The sequence below is a fragment of the Nannobrachium achirus genome, assembly GCF_963921795.1.
Source record: "Nannobrachium achirus genome assembly, chromosome: 4".
NCBI lineage: Eukaryota > Metazoa > Chordata > Actinopteri > Myctophiformes > Myctophidae > Nannobrachium > Nannobrachium achirus.
Window position 1 is genome coordinate 60,223,349 of NC_137813.1, and position 19,993 is coordinate 60,243,341.

The following is a 19,993-nucleotide window of genomic DNA, read 5'->3' on the forward strand; positions in this document are numbered from 1 at the left end:
AAGGTGCTGGGAGTGAAAATTATAATGTAGGGGTGCCTTGTAACTTCAGTTGAATCACTTACAGTTGAAGTCTACAGTGTACCACGTCTGTTCACAAACAATAGCCGATCTACAAGCTCACAACTTGTCACAATGTGATGTGGCGTGAACTTGTATATCGGATATTGTAGGTGAATGTTCTCTACCAGAATAGGGATGCAGAATAGGAACAGTCCAGTCTAATGATATTCACAATTGTTGCTCATGATTTGGGGGAAATGTTTACATATGTACGTACAGTAATATGACATACAGTTCTAAAAAAGTTCTAAAACTTGAAGTACAAAGTTATTTTCAGTCAGTTCTAACCAAAATGGCTATTATCTCAACGTTTTCCTTGCAACATAATCACTAAATTATCGTCACTGTCGGGCAGAAACCTTGCATCTCCAAGTTTCAAATGTGTACGTCTTTTGGTAAAGAAAAGCCCTGCTTCATCATACAAGACTGTCGCACAAAACTAGTGAAAACAGCCGATCTACAAGCACACAACGCCTCGCAGCGCGAGGCGTTGTGTGCTTGTAGATCGGCTGTTTTCACTAGTTTGGTGCATTGTATAGATGATAAATACAAAAGGAACGGTTTTGGACATACAAGGTTTCCACCCATCAACGACGATATGCTATAAATATAAGGTGCTGGGAGTGAAAATTATAATGTAGGGGTGCCTTGTAACTTCAGTTGAATCACTTACAGTTGAAGTCTACAGTGTACCACGTCTGTTCACAAACAATAGCCGATCTACAAGCTCACAACTTGTCACAATGTGATGTGGCGTGAACTTGTATATCGGATATTGTAGGTGAATGTTCTCTACCAGAATAGGGATGCAGAATAGGAACAGTCCAGTCTAATGATATTCACAATTGTTGCTCATGATTTGGGGGAAATGTTTACATATGTACGTACAGTAATATGACATACAGTTCTAAAAAAGATCTAAAACTTGAAGTACAAAGTTGAAAATTATAATGTAGGGGTGCCTCGGATTAAAACAAATATTTATGGGGTGCACTGAGACAAAGACGTTTGGGAAACCCTGACATACATACCACATGAATGAAAACAATATATATATATATATATTTTATGGTAAATGTATTTCTATGATTTACAGTTGGTGGCAGGCCCAGAAGAAGAGATGCTTCCGAGTGGGTTGATGAACGCAGCTGGAGCCCCAGGCAGTTTCCAAGGCAGTTTTCCACTCCGGGCCCTTGTGGGAAAGCAGCAGATCTTCTTTCAGACAACCCAGTCGACTATGCAGAGCTGTTCCTCGATGATGAGTTGCTTCAGCATATTGTAGACCAGACCAACCGCTATGCTAAACAGAGCATCGACGCACTGGCGGCAAAGCTGGCCGACAAGCTGCCATTTTCAAGGGTCCGCGCTTGGACGGAGGTGACAGTGGTGGAGATGAAGACATTCCTGGGCCTACAGTTTCTCACAGGCCTTGTGTGGAAACCCACCATCGAGAGCTACTGGGCCACAGACGAAGTCATAGCAACGCCATACTTCAACAAGACCATGCCCCGCAACAGGTACCAGCTCATTTGGAGGTTTCTGCACTTCAGTGACAACATGGAGATCGACGGAGAGGACAGACTCCACAAAATCCGCCCCGTATTGGACATGCTGCTCCGGAAATTCAAGGAGATGTACAAACCTCACCAAAACATCAGCATTGATGAGGGAACACTCCTGTGGCGTGGACGGCTGAAGTTCAAAGTCTACAATCCGATGAAACCCATAAAGTATGGGATAAAAAGCTACGTGCTGGCCGACTCAAAAAGTGGTTACTGCTACGCAATGAAGCCCTACTGCGGCATCAAGTCTTCCCTGATGGACACAGTGAGCTTCCTGATAGAGGGCCTGGAGGGACAGGGCTATCGTGTCTTCCAGGACAATCTTTACAACAGCGTTGAGATGTCGCAGCTCCTCCTCAGTCACAGCATCCACTCGTGTGGCACACTTCGTGCGCACAGGGGAGAACCGCCATCCATCCGTGAAGCGCAGCCGTCTAACCTGAAGGTAGGGGAAACAGTGTCTCGCCACACAGATGATGTCATGGTCCTGGCCTGGAGGGACAAACGTATAGTCCGCATGATATCCAGCTTCCACCAGGATACGATGAAAACTGTTCAGGTGAGAAAAAAAGGGCCAGAAGATGAAAACGGCAAAATCACGTGGATCACTGTCTCCATCACAAGGCCTCTCTGCGTGTGCGACTACAATGACTACATGTCGGGAGTTGATAGGATGGACCAACGGATTTCGTATTATCCCTGGACCAGGAAGACGATCAAGTGGTCATCTAAATTTGTAGCATACCTTATGCAGATCGCCCTCGTCAACGCCTTCATCCTCTTCAGGGCAAACAACGAAGAGGACAAGACCTGCAGGAACCTGAAGAAGTTCATCATGCTCGTGGTGAAAGCCTGGACCAGACCGAAACCTGATGAGGCTGAGGAAGCAGAAGGTCAAGACCCATGTGATGTCCCACCTGATGCCCCAGCTGCACCTGCCCCCACCTTCCGCAGAAGGTCTGCGTCTGCCCCTGCTGCGTCTCCCCCTGCCGCGTCTCTCCCTGCCCCCCTTGGCCCCACGCCTAGGGGACCTCGCAACAGAGACCCTGAGACCAGGTTTGATGTGGACTTCTCAGGTCATGTGTTGGAGCAGATCAGACCCACCGCCCGTCAGCAGCAGCCTTATCGTCCCTGCCACGTCTGCAGCCACCAGGGTGTCCGGAAGGAAACGCCGTTTGTCTGCCCAGGCTGCAGATATACAGCCTTGTGCCCCTTCCCCTGCTATTTCCTGTACCACCAGAGGTGAAGAGCTCTTTGTACACACACACAGACACACACACAGACACACGCACACACGCACACACACACGCGCTCCGGAGGGCGAAGAAATCATTTTGAACATTGAACCTTTGAACATTGAACCTTGTGATTTATTTTTTCCTATTTATTTTGTTTATTTCTATTATTTAGCACCTTTGAACATTGAACCTTGTGATTTCTTTTTTCCTATTTATTTTGTTTATTTCATTATTATATGGTAGTGATAATGGTGATAATAATCTAGGTCATATATAATTTTTATAATATAACAAAACAAAAATATAACATACTGTATGGATGGATTATTGCCACTATTATCACTATTGATGTAATTGCTATTGTTGTTGGTAATGATATAACGGCGATATAAAATGTCACACCTTGGAGTGCTCTTGGTCAACTTGGCCAGTCAATCAACAAATTCATACATATGTGTGAGAGAAAGGATGCAGCTTTGAAGATAAAGCACCTTCTCTATTTTTTCTATTTATATTTTTGTGACGGGGGAAAATAAATAAATAAGTGTAATAAAAAAATGCAAGAACATTACCAGGGGTAGAGCCCAACAAGCTCGTTGCTTCTCAGGGACTTCTTCAGGGACTTGGGCAAGTTTGTATGCATATTTTTGTTACTTCTATTTTTTCAATGTATACTTGTACAATGCACCAAAGAACTGAACATAAACTGAACTGAACTGAATTCTAATGATATTTCTGACTCTTTTTTTCGAATGCATTTTTACTGTTTGACAGCTGAGAGAACTAGCTGTGATTCAACTATCCATAGTGGTTTTCTAATGAAAATTGTGGGTTTGGCAATATTTCACTAAAACACCTGGTGGAGGTGAATGCTAAATAGTAAAAGTGTCACATTTGTATTCAATAACAGTACTTCAGTAAATGTACTTACTTTCCATCACTAATTATTAGTAGGCAGGGGTTGGTGCCATGCCATGGGTCCAACATGACATTCTCTATAGTGCTTCAGTTACAGCCATCATGTTGTCATGATGCAGAATGAACACATGGGGGAGCCAAACCACCTCATTCTTGTTTACCAAGGCCTCTGTCTGTCTGTCAAGGCCAAATGACAAACAGAAGCTTTTACAGTATTTTTATAATGAAAGACAACAGTCTTAGTGAAGGGAAACTTGGTAACACCACAACACTGTGCTAGCTCTGAATGCCAATGGCCATTACAGGTACTCTGAGAGTGTACAAATGGAACCAAATGGACCCGTAAGGGTCCATTTGGTTCCATTTGTATACCACAAAGTCATTGGACATAAACCATAACCAGTGTTGTGTCATGATGCAGAATGAACTCTTTGGGGTGCAAAACCAGCTAGCTCATTCTAGTTGACAAGGCCCTTCTACAGTACCTGCAGGTCATAAGGTCAACAGACATCATTTTATTTTTAGAATGAAAGACAGCAGTCTTGGTGAAGGGAAACTTGGTAACACCACAACACTGTGCTAGCTCTGAATGGCCATTACAGGTACTCTGAGAGTGTACAAATGGAACCAAATGGACCCGTAAGGGTCCATTTGGTTCCATTTGTATACCACAACCTTGGACATAAACCATAACCAGTGTTGTTGCGCAGAATGAACTCTTTGGGGTGCCAAACCAGCTAGCTCATTCTAGTTGACAAGGCCCTTCTACCTGCAGGTCATAAGGTCAACAGACATCATTTTATTTTTAGAATGAAAGACAGCAGTCTTGGTGAAGGGAAACTTGGTAACACCACAACACTGTGCTAGCTCTGAATGGCCATTACAGGTACTCTGAGAGTGTACAAATGGAACCAAACGGGTCCATTTGGTTCCATTTGTATACCAAAACCTTGGACATAAACCATAACCAGTGTTGTGTCATGATGCAGAATTAACTCTTTGGGGTGCCAAACCAGCTAGCTCATTCTAGTTGACAAGGCCCTTCTACCTGCAGGTCATAAGGTCAACAGACATCATTTTATTTTTAGAATGAAAGACAGCAGTCCGGAGGTTTGTCTGAGATGTTTGTTGTGATATGCAGTTGAGCATTTGATGTTGGCCTGGCAATATTTCACAAATAAACCCCCTTTCTCTTCTCTTGAGAAGTGATGTGGGTCAGAAAATAATTTCTTTTGTGTCATAAATTCAAAATAGAACGTCTTATAAACGTACTTTTTTTGGGTAGAATAAGGAACACTTTCTCAGCAATTCCATTTTGATATCACATTTGGAAATATTCCTGGTTGAACTATTACTGTGGCACAATATATCAAAAACATGTGTGTATCTCTGAAATCCATTTCTGTGAAACAATATTATATGGAATATTGTACTTTGACGATGTGCACATCAAAATTTCAGGAAATAATGATGCAGCTGCCTAGTTTCTATAAAAAAATTATCATGACTCACAACATATTCTTTCATGGAGTTCCAGCCGAAACAATGCTGAAGGTTACCACAAAACAGAGCACTATTTTGATATATTTTTTTATAAATATGACTAATATGACTATATATGATGAATATTTTTTTACTTTTGTCTACTTCACAGTAAAGTAAACATCCTAAAGATACTTTTTCATATAGGCCATGTTGAGATAGAGGCAACAGTGACCGTTCTGTCGCATTGTCAAACATAAAAATGCGATTATCTCAGAACCTAGTTTGAAAGGGAAGATTTAGCGGATGATGCTCTCAATTCAACCGCAAAGGAATTCTACATGGAACCTTTTTTAGACTCAACGCTCGTCAACATGAAAGAATAAACCCTAAAGTTTATCCTGATGTGTTTGTTGTTCATATAGCACTTCATATAGCAAAGTTACAGCTGTTTCAAAATGAATGGGAGTGAATGGTGGCAGGGACCTTTTTCTGATTTGGAAGAAACCTTGGCGGCAAATGTGTTAAGGCCATCACCTATAGCCAACTGTAGGGTATGGGCAAAGCACTGTAGGCGTTTGGAGCTTCCTCTGGTTATTGCCTAATGAATTCAAACAATTCAATTTAGTTTTATTCACATACCAGTATTGTCAGAGGCAGAGCACAAGCCACAAAGTTAATGATGAGTAGACAAGGCCGAACATGGAGATTAAAAAACAGAACATTTAATTACTACTACTAATTCACTGCCACTCATTCACCTGATCAACAGTTGCTTGGTCGGTCGCAGATAGATCTTCCCATATATCTGGGTCATCCAGGCTCTCTTCATCATCTGCTTCCTCTTCTTCCTCTTGGGGGAAGCAGATGGAGAAGGCCTTTTTCATGTTCGCTGCGTTGTCACAGAGCACGACGTCCAATTTGTGTCTGATGTCATACTCGGCACAGATAGCTTCAAACGCCTCAGCGATCCTCTCTCCTGTATGTGATCCTCGGAACCTACTGCAGGCCAGCAAGTAGGACTTCAGACACGGCTCATTCTTTGTAGTCAGGATATGGGCAGTGACACCCAAGAAGCCCCGCATCCTACGATCTGACCAGATGTCTACAGTCAGAGAAACATGTTCTGCTTCTGCAAGGATCACTTTGAGCTTAATGCGGGTCGCTGTAACAGAGTATTCTACCGCCTTGATTACAGAGCGATAATCAGTGGCCTTGTATTTGGGGTCTGCTATGGAGAGAAAGCGACGGAACTTTTTGTTTTCTGTTATAGTCAGGGGAAAGTTGCATCCCACTATTAGGTCTGTAACTATGGAGTCAGTCATTGCCCTCTGTTTGGAATGATTCTTGCTGTAAAACTCTTGGAGAGTGGGAGTAGCAAACTGATCAATTCCTAGCTGCCCGGCACCAGGGACTGGCTGCTGCTTGAATCTCTGTTACTCTGCATATCTGTGAAACAGAAGAACAAGAAAGGTTATACAATTGTGTGGCATTTTTGTGTAGCAGACATAATTGCATGCATGCACAGCACAGAGTCACCGTTAATGTACTGCCTACAGGCCAGTGGTGTAGTCTACCAGTATATACACGCAGTATACTCAGACCCAAATTTGAGTAAGTGATACCTCTGTGACCATAACAATTAGGTAATTAACATTCAGTAGGAAAAACACAGTAACAGTAGGCCTACCCACTGACAATAATACTCTATCATGGCAGATCAGGTTCTCAAACTTTTAAATTCCGGGGTCTCTCTCCCCTGGATCCAAATGGGTTTGGTTGTACACTGTCAGAGTTACAGACCTGTAAGAGTCAATTTAGACCCCTGGTATATCCTCTAAAAAAAAGAAAGAAAGAACAAAAAAAAAAAAGGTAGACTACAAAACTGCTACAGGCCTATTGCTTTAAAAACAAAAACAAACAAGACAATAATCTTAACATGCATGCTTTGTTTTGTACTACTAGTACTGTATTTTAATGTCATTTCTCATCAGGCACAAATTTAGCTGCCTATACTCCACTACACGTGTATTTGTTTGGGGTCCCACCAGTTCCAAAAGGATACGGGGAAATCTCACTTTTCCGAACGGACATTATTTCGACCATAGAGTCGGATGTCGAAAAGATGACATGTAGTAATAGCGACACGCTCCAGCGACAAACTGGAAAATAACAGAGAGTGGAGTGGACTAAATTCAACTCTAGCTAAGCAAAACTTGTCGGAGACTAAATGAGAAGGAATAAAGCTTTTGCGTGGGAGTTATTTAGTGAAGTTCTTAACCCTGCTGACGACTGGATGTATGTTATGAAATGTGATAAAGTGTTGGAAGACGGAGGCTTGCTACCATGATGGATAATTGGATTATTTATGCAGTCACAGATCAACGTTCGTGACAGTGGTGAGTGGCATTGTTGTCTTATTATTAATGTTCAAAACATGATCGACCGACGTAGTATATCACCAACACAGTGAACACACACACACACATGCACACACTTCTAATAATGTTATGTTCTTATGTTTGGTTTCACTTACTTCTCTTCATGCGCCGTCTTCAAGTGGCGGACAAAGTTTGACGTCGTTCCCTCTTTGTCTTTGATTTTAGCGTTGCATATCTTGCATTGAGCTTTCCTCTGTTTACCATCGGAGTGGAAGTTTTTATATGCAAACTGCACGACTTTTGGAACTGCAGCAGCGGCAGTGGCTGTATCAGGCTGGGGGGCAGCAGTAGCCATTCGTGCTGTGTGTGTGTGTGGTGCCCAGTCTGATCATAGTGTTTGTTTGGCTAGTTCCGTGCTTGTGCTCTCGCTTAGATGCCTGTCTCCAATCAATCAAATCAATCAATAAAAGTGTGAACCTATAGCGTGGCTTTCACGACTGCTTTGGTGAGTGGCGTAGCGGCAAGTCGTCCGAGTCAGCGTGTCTCAAGTCGAGTCGAGTCTGGAGTCATTGTCTTCCAAGTCAAGTCAAGTCTCAAGTTGTTGCCCTTAATGTCCGAGTCAAGTCGCAAGTCGTCAAATATGTGACTCGAGTGAGACTCGGCCCGAGTCACCATGACTCGAGTCCAATTGTCTGGTTCTAGTTATGCACAGACCTCTATGTATTATTTCCCCTTCTATTAATTGTTCCATTTTGTTATTACCACATTGTAAATAAACCACACTTATGTTGCATTTATAACCCATTGTTGGTGTGGCTACTTGGGAGCTGGGGAAGACGAGGGTTAATTTTATGTTGTGTCTCAGGACCCCTAGACTGGGGCATAACATGAATTGGGCGCTCGTTCACTTGTTTTTTCTCATGTGCTTGGTCAGTTACATGTTTTTCTCCTCTCCTGGTTTTGGCAGTTTGATTACATTGGTAAATATGAGTTTTTCGTTAGATGACTTTGTGGCAAATCCTTCTTGGGCCAAAATTGAGAAATGTAAGAAAGAGAAGAGTTAAAATTGGTGGCTGATGCTTATGAACGTTAACCTGACTGCGCCAGATGATAGTAGCAGTGCGTCCGCTCTGCCTACTAGCATCTGGTACTGCTCCGGCACACTCGATGTAAGGGGCGGGACATTTTTTGAATTGCTAAGCAGGTGATTGGATGGGGCCCGTCTGTCTATCACAGTCTGGAGTGCCAACTCCAACCACTCATATTGGCTTGTCTGCATGACGTTACACCCAGAATCCGCCTCCTGGGTTTCCACGTGGTCTGCAATCAGACTCTATTGGCTCAGAGCCGCTCAGAGCCCGCCCGTAGCTGCCGCTGATTGGTCCGGCCCGGGGCTTTACGAGTGTTATCAACTCTCTACCCAGAGAACTCAGACGGTAAAGTAGGGCGCTACGCACTACTGCCACCATCTGACGGAAGTCAGGCTATATGAACGTGCTGTGTCTCCCACATTCTCTAAGGCTGAACTCCGACATCATGTGTGCTCGCAACTTGTCGAAAGAGGCATGATACCTCCAGTGACCGGTCTACCTGTGACTGTGAATGGTGAGAAGGAGGAGGGGGCCTTGCACGTGGGGGTTACTGATGCGGAAGCTCCAGGAACGTCCACAAATGGTGTGGGTTCCGCTCCTCGCTCACTACAGACGGGTATGAACACGCAGCAGCTGTTTTATTTTTATTTTATTTTTTTTAACCTGTGTCTTAATTGAGATGACTGCTTGCTTACTGCGCCATTGTATATTTTCCTTACGACTCAGGTTGCTGTTTGAAGATAGGATCCAGAAGAAGGAGGCCAAAGACATGGCTGTGATCCAGGCCATGAAGAGACAAGAGGAGAAGATGAAAGAACGAGCCAAGGCCGTGCTGTAGGAGAGAGAGAGAGGCTTATAGCTCCACAACACACCATGAACCACTGACCAGCCCAACCAGTGTACATGCAGCCCGATGAACAACACCTCCACACACGCTCTCCAACCCACCGCAGTCCTTAAACCGCCACACTTGTGTGTATCAAAACAACATCCCGGTTCCAACAATGGAACAAGGGCGGAGCGCTTCTGATCACAATCTGACACAATCTGATCTAGCTAGAACAATCATGACATAGGCTATTTTTATAAGGGTGGGTGACGTGACGTAACGTTTTCGCTGGGTGACGTGACGTAACGTTTTCGCTGTCCTCGGTGTCAAACATGTATAAATAAAAAATATATTTGTCAAAAACCTTCTGAATATTGTGCAGGACATTAAGCTTTATGTGAACTTACTCAAGATTAAAACATTTCATTTCTCATTTCTTCAGAATTTTCAACCAAACATGGCAAAACTCATATGGTGTGACTGTCCTGACCTTGTTTCTCAAAGTGGGAACTTGAATAAAACTAAGAAAAAGAATTGCTAAAAATCATTTGAAAATGAATTTAGGCTAAAAAAATGTCTATTTGTGAGCCTATATCTTTTCAAAGTCAAAGCATAATGTTTTCAGTCATTTCTGATCAAAAACATTTTGTCCCCCAAACCAAAATCATTTGGTGTGACACTAGTTTGGACAAATTAAACAGGCAATTATTTGGACACCTATTGGCTAGAGAGGTCCTTCTTCTGTAAGGCTATTCAGCACTCCCAGCACAACTGCAAGACAGGTGTCTGAGGTGAGTTATGATTTTAACATTTTCATGAAATGCCATCTTGTTGAAACTTTGACAAACTCACCACTTTGGATGTCTGTTGGTGTGACACCTTTTCATTAAAAAAAGCTTAAGTTATTTGAAGTTTTGGTCATATTTCCATGTAGATCTAGGTTGCTTTGTTATAGCTAGCATGCTGTTAGCATGCTAATGTGTACATAGTAGCCTCAAGGTAAACCTAAATGCAGAAAACGTAATATGGTGTGACACTTAATCATAATGGTGTGACATGTCTGCTTGTCACGCCATATGACTTGATTGTCACACCATATGAGTTATACTGTATTTAACTACAGATATAACAATAAATAACAAAGTTCCATGTTTCTTTTGTACATTTAAACATTTGTTTTAAACATTTTTACATAAAATGTAATTTAGCTTCATTCAGTGATACTTCAAATTCATCAGACAGAGCAGAAACCCCTTCACAGAAACCTTAACATATTGTTTCAATCTAAACAATATTTTCTCTTTGTCTTAAGCTATACATTCCATTTTCTTTTGTCAGCTGGAAAATGACAAGTGCTGAGAGAACGAGAAAGTACAGGGAGAAACTAAACAATGACCCAGCAAGGAGAGAGGAGCCAAAGGGGCGAGACTGCATTTTCTACGAAGAGCAGGAGGTTGTCTGTGGCATAGCAGAACCGCAACAAGGCAGCCGGTTTGCTACCCTCACCAAATACGACTGGCTGATGTACAATACAGTCTAAATGTATAATCTAATCTGATCTAATACTTTTGTACTTTCACTCACTGGACTGGACAGTGGACAGTGTTAAGGTAGGACCCGAGACAAAACTAGCGAAAATAGCTGATCTACAAGCTCTCAACACGTTGTGCTGCGAGAGCTTGTAGATCAGCTATTTTCGGGGGTTGCGCAACCCAGCACTCTTTAGCTAGTGGAGATGTGGTGTAATGTCATGATTCCTAATTACATTTGTTCAACACAAAATGCTGTGTTCAAGTTCAGGAGACTTCGGAAAAAAGGAATTTACCTGAATGCTGAGTTCTGTTTCCACTAATTGGTGTTAATAAAATGTTGCCTTGGCTCCAAGTGTGGCTATGCGCCTTATTGTCTCTTTAGGATCCTTCTGCCGTGGGCCGGCAGAAGATTTAGGTGTGCGTAGCATTCCTGTGCACATCCTCATCATCCATCTACTACTACAATTCTTTCTTATCCCATGTTAAAGCCCTACAATAATATCCTGTTCAGAAATATTAAGGCCATGTTATCCTGGGTAATTGTTTAATCAATCAGTAAAGTTCAGTACTCACTAATAGGTAGGTTAAAACACAGTTTGCTTTGACACATGAAGATATGATCATACGGTGTGACACTAAATCATTTGGTGTGACATTCCAAATAGTGAAAAATCATACCTTTATTAATGATTAAACCAAAAACATGTTTATGGATTACATAGAGAATATTATCAGGAAGAGTCACAAATATTTGTGTAATTTTAGAGAAAGTTTTGACAGAATACATTTAAAATATGTTGTAAGATCATGAACATGGGCCTCACACAGAGTGTCGATTATGAAAAAAATATACAGATATAATTAATTTTCAAAAAACTATAGTGGATCACTGGTTAGTTATGATAAAGGACTTTGATAAAGTGAGTAACTTAAGAAAGATGTACTCCATTTTCATTTTATGAACAATTATTTTCATGTCACACCATATGACGATTTTAGGCACAAGTACAACAAACTGCTGAATAAAGTCTGATTCCAATAAAATATCTAAAAACAAAATGTATTTCCATAAGGTTGAGAGTGAGTAGAACAAAAGTAAATAACTTTTATGCCTGCAATTTAAAGTTTTTTTAAAAACACATTTTTTGGGGCGTCACGTCACTGACCCACAATCACTAATTGACTATGAAGTGTCTTTAATTATAATTAAAGTAAAAATAGTCAAATAACAAGGACAAATTGTTCTGCCCACAACCTTATCAAACCAAAATGCCTAAACTACTGTAAATGTAGGTCTATTATAACTATGATAATGGTTCTTGTAAGTCCCGATTTTTAAATAGAATACTTGACCTTATAAATATAGTATGTTTATAATGTGTTATTATTTCTTGTGTTATGTGTTATGAAACATTGCATGTAGGCCTATTACTGTATATTACCTATATCCTATACACGAGTGAGCTCTCGGCAGCTCCGCACGGTCCAGGCGAACACAACAGAGCGCTCTCTACCTCCGGTTCAGCCAATCACAAGCTTCCACTGCTGGAAGCGGGATGTTATTTTGATACACGCGCCACACTTGTGGGAAGCTCTGTCGGGGGAGGATTGCATGATATATCTTTTTTTTTTCTTCAGTACATGCTGCATTATGCAATTTATTTACCTTTCATTTCAATGAAGAGTCACTCAACAGATCAAAAACTAATAGAATACTGGGTTGGAAAGTATCATGAATAAAAATACTGAACTTGCACACTCATCTTCTCCGAAGTAATTTAAGAACGGAGTGTCGAGCCAAAGCTCTTCATCGGGCCGATGAATAGTCTTGTCTCGAAACGTTGTCCTTAAATTACATTGGAGCAGATGAGTGTGCCGTTTTTTTTTTAATTGAAAAATAGCAGATCTACAAGTCAGCTTGTAGATCTGCTATTTTTGAAAAGTCGTGAAAATGTGTGCAAATATTTGAATATATGTATGTTTTAAGCGAACCTTTGTAACTCAAATTTTGCTTCTGGGGGTGGTCCCTGGAACTAAATATGTTGAGATGGGGGTCCGTGGCCAAATACATATCATTGTGGGGGTCCTTCACATGAAAAAGTTCTGTCAGTTGACCACTGACATAGAAACATAGGTTTTTCAAAGACCTTTAGAAAGATTTGAAATATTCAAAGACTTGCACACGCCATTTTCAAGACATTTCAAAAATAGCAGATCTACAAGCTTGCAGCGCGCGCTGTGAGCTTGTATATCTGCTATTTTTCAATAGTTAAAGCACAAAATGTGAGTGAATCCTTGTACCCAGGGCCCAGCATTTGGTGCGACACCAAAGTAGAAATCCGGAATTTGAAATATCCTTGATTAAAAGTACAAAAGTATTGGTATTGGTATCGGTGCCGTAAGAATTCATTTTGCAGAATGTCACTTCACACGTTTTCAAATGTATAAAAATCTTTGAAAATAGCCGATCAACAAGTTGCATGGCGACGCATTGTGAGCTCAGCTATTTTCAAATGGCTGAAATGTATATAGGGCTGAAGAGGTTGATGTATATTTTGCAGTAATAATCAAAATCTAAAAAGTAACTAGTAACTATAATTTTCAACTAATTGAAGTGGAGTAAAAGTAGCCTACAATATTTGCCTCTGAGAAGTAGAGTAGAAGTAAAAGTACAGAAAATTGGTAAAGGAGTAAAGGTTCTTATTTACTTTACACGACTGCATGCAGACTCTGCGGCTTTAAGTTTGCAACCACCTGGGTTTGCGTGTGTTTTCCCCGTGTTTGCAATGTGTGTTCTACATTTGTTAGTGTTTTTACCCGAGGAAGAGAGCTGTTTGCTGTTTGTATGTGTCATCTAACATCTTTAACAACATGAACCCTTTGGCGTCTCTATTCAGGGGGCGAGCATTCAGCAAAAAATAGACGCCGTGTACAAGCAGCACGCATGTTGTGACGCATTGTGGGCCCTTTGGTGTAGACAACTCAAACCACTGCATATCGTCACTTTCGGGCAGAAACCTTGTTTCTCCAATTTTAAAATGTGTATGTTTTTTTTTTCGTAAAGTAAAGCCCTGCTTCATCACACAAGACTGTCGCAAAAAATAGCAGATCTACAAGCACACAACGCCTCGCGATTATTCTTCACTGTCTGGCCAAAACCGATTAACTCTATTTTTTTGTTTTTTTTATTTTATGGCATGAATCAGGGCTATTGAACACACTTTACATCTGAGTGTTATATAATAATATTGAACCAATGGAAAGTAGTAAAAAGTGCTTGGGACAAAACCTCCTAACTCCACACTTTCTGCCAAACCAGCTAAGTCCACCCGATTGGCCCTCTCTCTTTTTCATAAATATATGCTATTGAACACCCTTTACCTCTGTTTGCTGGTTAAAATAATATTGAACCAATGAAAAGTAGCAAAATGCCCTTCGGTCACAACCTCCTAACTCCACTTGAGCTCATTTTCCCGAAAATGAACATTTTGGAGTTGGGAGGTTTCGGCCCGACAGCAGAGATATATTTTCTACAGTACTTATTTTTAGTTTGGTTAGAACTGCCGGGGCGGCAGTGGCTCAGGGCTAGAGTGGCTGGTAGAGCGACTGGATGGGTTCGATCCCGGGCTCCCCCAGACTTGATGTCGAAGTGTCCTTGAGCAAGACGTTGAAGCCCTAGTTGCTCTGTGTGTGTGTGTGTGTGTGTGTGTGTGTGTGTGTGTGTGTGTGTGTGTGTGTGTGTGTGTGTGTGTGTGTGTGTGTGTGTGTGTGTGTGTGTGTGTGTGTGTGTGTGTGTGTGTGTGTGTGTGTGTGAGAATGAGTGAATGTAATGCACAATGTATGTAAAGCTTTGGATAAAATAAAACACTATTTAAATGCACCATTTTAGAATAATGTTTTATTCATTAAAACAAGTTCCGGATTGAAGCTTCAATATAAACAGATGTCAGTCGTGCCCTCTCCTCTCTCATAGGCCAGTTCAAGCTGGGACAAAGATGCCAGCTCTAAACACGCTGGGGCCGCCATTTTTGAGGAAAAGCACTTCTATGTGATTTGTATGTGCTGAATCCATTTCTGCTGTATGCCGAGTGATATGAGTCAGTGGACAAATTACTTAAACCCAAAGAAACTGACACAAGCACTTAATGTGTTGTTTCTGTGTGATTTTTATGTGCTGAATCCATCCCTGCCATGTGCCGAGGATAGACTGTAAAAAAGAATATGGACAAAGCGAAGCCATTGGTTTCTATGCTGCGAAAATTGTCCCTTGTATGGGAGTCGCCATCATAGTTTGAATGGTACCCCAGGAATTATAAGGAATGCTATTGGTTGCCAACGGTCACGTGCAACCGCAGGGATACATGGGAGAATGTGGTGTTGAGCCTCCCGAAATAAAGCACACGAAGAACACAGCAGGCTAGTATCAGTTTAGTTGGCCATGCCCCCCCCCGCAACTTTATCATCAATTTTAAAATGGGACCATATTTGCACAAAACACATGTCATGGTGATTGAAAGGGAGTTGTTCACTAGCAACAGGAACCATAAAGTATTTATGACAACGTTTATTAAGGTTAGACAATCAAACGGGAAAATGAATGCGGTCCAATGTAGACAAATTCTTTTTGGTACCTCGCGGGGGGAAAACAGTGCAACCAGCGGCCAAACATAGGAAGTTTTAATAGTTCCGTATTGGATTTGTTTTAAATCGGCGGAACTATGCCACTGGTGCCGAATGATACCCGTAACCGTTTTGTCATACATTTGAGTAATTAGCATAATGAGCAAATTATAGGCCTATCACTTAATATTTTAATGTCAGCTGTTACAATTACAAACATGCAAACATGTTTGGAATTGATGACTAGTATTAAAATGTATATTTTATGTCCAAATTTTTTGTATTTAAGTTCATAAAGTTAACATACATATAGCTTAGTTGTAATTAAATAAAACATTTTACTCTACAGGATTCTAACGGGAAAAAAAGGCAAAAATAGCCAATCTACAAGCTCAAAACGTTATGCAGGGTGACGTGTTTTGAGCTTGTAGATCGGATATTTTTGCTACTTTTCTGTGACATTGAATGACAAAGTACTACATTGATTTACGAATGAAAAGTTACAATACGGAGATAACAGTTTTTACCAGACATTGTATACAATGTGGCCCTCTGGATTAAGCGTGGACATGGGTTTCTTGTTTACAAACATTGAGACTAAATGCACAGGTGACTGTATCATGTAATCAATTCCTACCAATCCCCAAACCTGTTGTTTTGTGGAGCGCTGGTTTCATTGGCTAATTTTGGTACCGACCCTGCGCACGCATCTAGTTCTTATCAGTGTAACGTGGACCAGAAACCGTCCATAGTGGCCCTCTCCATCATCAAAGTTGACCACCCCTGCCCTAGGCTGTCAAAATTGTATATGTTAGAACAGGGGTAGGCAACATTATAAGCACCAACATTGGCACAGGGGAGAGTAATCACTGGCACACTGGCTGAAGTGTGAGAGGCTTTTTATTTTAAAATCAAACATTTTTTAAACTTGAAATGAAGTCACCTAATTTACAACATATTACATCCTGCACATATCTACTTTCATTAAAACTCTGAACTCTGACTGGGGAGGGAGTCGGGGAGGGGAGATTATTGCACTGAGTCTATGATTGTTATAACATGTCAGAATGTTTGTTGGGGTGTCATTAAAAATGATGTTGACAATCATGGCACATTGACTATATGGTCGGGGAAATAAAGGACACAGGCTACAAATGAACTGGCCTAGAAGAAGGGACACATTTAATCTGGCATCTGTGATGCTTAAAGCAATGTGTGACAATGTATAGTATATGTTATGAAGTTGTAATATAATCAAAAGTAAGACATACAATGAGGCTATAATGTTTGTTTAACGTGTGTGTGTGTGTGTGTGTGTGTGTGTGTGTGTGTGTGTCACACATATGAAGCCACACACACACACACACACACACACACACACACACACACACACACACACGCACACACGCACACACAGGCTGCCTACTATAACTAATCTGTATTGTATAATTACTTAATTTGTAGCAGGCAGCCTTTCTCTTTATTTTATTTATTCATGTGGTTTGATTATCTCTGACAACACTGATCTTAGTCATAAATTAAAACATGTCCTTGCTGCTTCTGACGCCGTCACATAACTGATATTCAATCATATATTATAACTCTGTGTGATTATATGTATAATCACAAAATAGTCTGCCTACATGAATGATACGTCAATAACTAATCTTGACGCGGAGGCACAAGCAGCTATGAGCCGGTTGTTATTGGCCAGGTCTGTCAATGAAGTAGTATTAAGTATTGACCACCAGCTAGTACCGTGGGGGTTCAATAGCCTATTCATTTCCTTTCAGCATACCATTATAGGAACAAACGCTTTGTTGAAAAGATATGTGGTCCTTAAAAGGACCGTTGTGTTTAGAGCAGACAGAACAGTTTACTTGGAGCTGGTGTACTTGGTGACAGCCTTGGTGCCCTCAGACACGGCGTGCTTGGCCAGCTCACCGGGGAGCAGCAGGCAGACGGCGGTCTGAATCTCCCTGGATGAGATGGTGGAGCGCTTGTAGTGAGCCAAACGAGACGCTTCACCGGCGATGCGCTCAAAGATGTCGTTGACAAAGGAGTTCATGATGCCCATGGCCTTGGAAGAGATACCGGCGTCAGGGTGGACCTGCTTCAGCACCTTGTACACGTAGATGGCGTAGCTCTCCTTCCTGGACTTTCAGCGCTTCTTGCCGCCCTTTGCGGCGGTCTTGGAGACGGCTTTCTTGCAGTCTTCCTTGGGCGCTGATTTCGTATTAGCTGGTGTGGCTCCATGTCGAAGGAGAAGAAACGAAGTGACTGAAGGTGGCGTTGCACCGTTATTAATATAGGAGGTCTATGCAAATGTCGTGTGCAAATCGAAATCATTTGATTGGCCTTCACGTGACTCTCAGAGGGAGGAGTTATACATATCATGCCACGCTTCAATTTTATAACACACAAAGAGCGCGCGCACACACACACACACACCAGTTGTGCTTTAAGACATTGGAAAATGATTACTTTTAAACAAAAAACTTTGACACACATGTCTTGTTTTACTTGTATTACATTGTCAGACAGTTAACTTGCTGTGCAGTGAATATTGTTCAGGGTAATATATGTTAAACGTATTTTAAAAGACAAATGACATGAAAGTTACTCAACAATGCTACATGTATTGAGGTTTTAATGGTCCCAAAACAAAACTCAGGACCCCCTAGGGCTCAAAATGATTTTATTCCGATGTGAAACTAGTCTGCTCTCTGCTCAACTTGTCATTTGACTATGAAACTTTTGTTTGCAAGTGTTTTATTTCGTTTTAGTTGTGTAGAAAACACAAGTGTCTCCGTATTCTGCACACAGCCCAGTGGGTTGAGACTCCATGGTTCTCATGCGGTGTCAAAGGTTCCAGCCCCTTCTTTGGGTGTCCACCCTTACGTCCGCAGATCAAGAATAAATAGGTCCATGAAACGGTGCGGGCTACTCATCTCATCAGTCGTCTTCTGATCGGCACTACCAGAACAACTACCATGACAACAACCCGAGCCAGGGCAAGACGGTGGGTTGGAGGGCTGGAGCTACTCATCCTCGATTGTTACGATGTCGAGGTTGACTACGAGTGGTCATGGGCCCTGCTCCAGGCGGAGGTCAACGCTATTGTGATCTCTTGGGGGCGTCCAGCCCCGGCCGCCATGACCTTCGACGCAGCCCTTACTGCCCTGGTAGTGAGACATGACCTCATGATTCTCGCTGAAGCCCCACGGCTTGGCATGCCAAGAAATGGCCGCGTCAACCTGCAGAATGATTTCTTCCGCCTTGCCTGAAAGAATTACCGGAGAAAGCTAAACAAAACAAAGGCTCTTTTAAGAGCCACCCACTGTTTAATATAAAGAGTGTTCCTATTAACTTCTGGTCAAAGCGCCCGGCCAGCAAGGCAGCTCGTAGAGCGCGCCGGCAAGCAGCGGCTTAATTTCGGCACTCAACAGTGTCTTCTCATTCATTCATCCCGGCTCCAAGTTCATATGCTTGGCTGTGAAGCCAATGAAACAGCGGTCGTTTGGGAGGGAGGCACGCCGACTTCCAATGCTTGTCTGGCCGTGTATTGATCGTCGCAGAGCGGATACATTGACAGCTGATTCTCGCTGGGAGGCGCGCGCGCAAGACACACTGACACACACATAGCTTTGCTGCGTGTATCGCTAACGCGTCGCCGACCGTTTTAAAGACAAAAGAAGAGCTTAAACACAACTTTGCTAATTGCTAGTGTTCCGTGTTGATAGGTTTTCCACGACGAGTTGTGACTGTGTGATGACATGCATGCAGCAAGGGAGGCGGCACGTCTATAATGTGAGCTTGTAGATTAAAAGTTTTTGACAGAGCTTGATATAAAATTCTCTATTTCGTATACATGACACCCAAACTGATAAGCCTTAAACAAAAGGAGGGTGAGAGAAACACACACACACACACACACACACACACACACACACACACACACACACACACACACACACACACAGTGTGTTACAAAGTGACGTTGGCAGATCAGCTATGTTTGAATAGTAAAAGTATATAAAGGTGGTTAAAATACTACTATATTAACTTATTTTGATTGCGGAGAAGAAGTCTCCCGACCACTTCTTTGTGCAGTGTGAAACTCAGCCTAGAAGGTACCTTGACATACAATCATGGATTTTAAACAATATTGGCACATTAGTTTTACTATATCCACAAACAACACTGCTGGTGTAGTCCCGTACATACACATGTATAACATGCACATGCATCATACAATTTTAAACGTGGCACATACTGTA

General features: G+C 41.9%; 1 protein-coding gene across 1 annotated transcript in view; it reads right to left on the minus strand.

The window, feature by feature from the left end:
• LOC308283916 (histone H1-like) overlaps positions 1-19,993 on the minus strand; it is a gene marked incomplete at both ends in the record, with an annotated part of 183,577 nt that overhangs the window by 110,800 nt on the left and 52,784 nt on the right. The window lies entirely within an intron of this gene.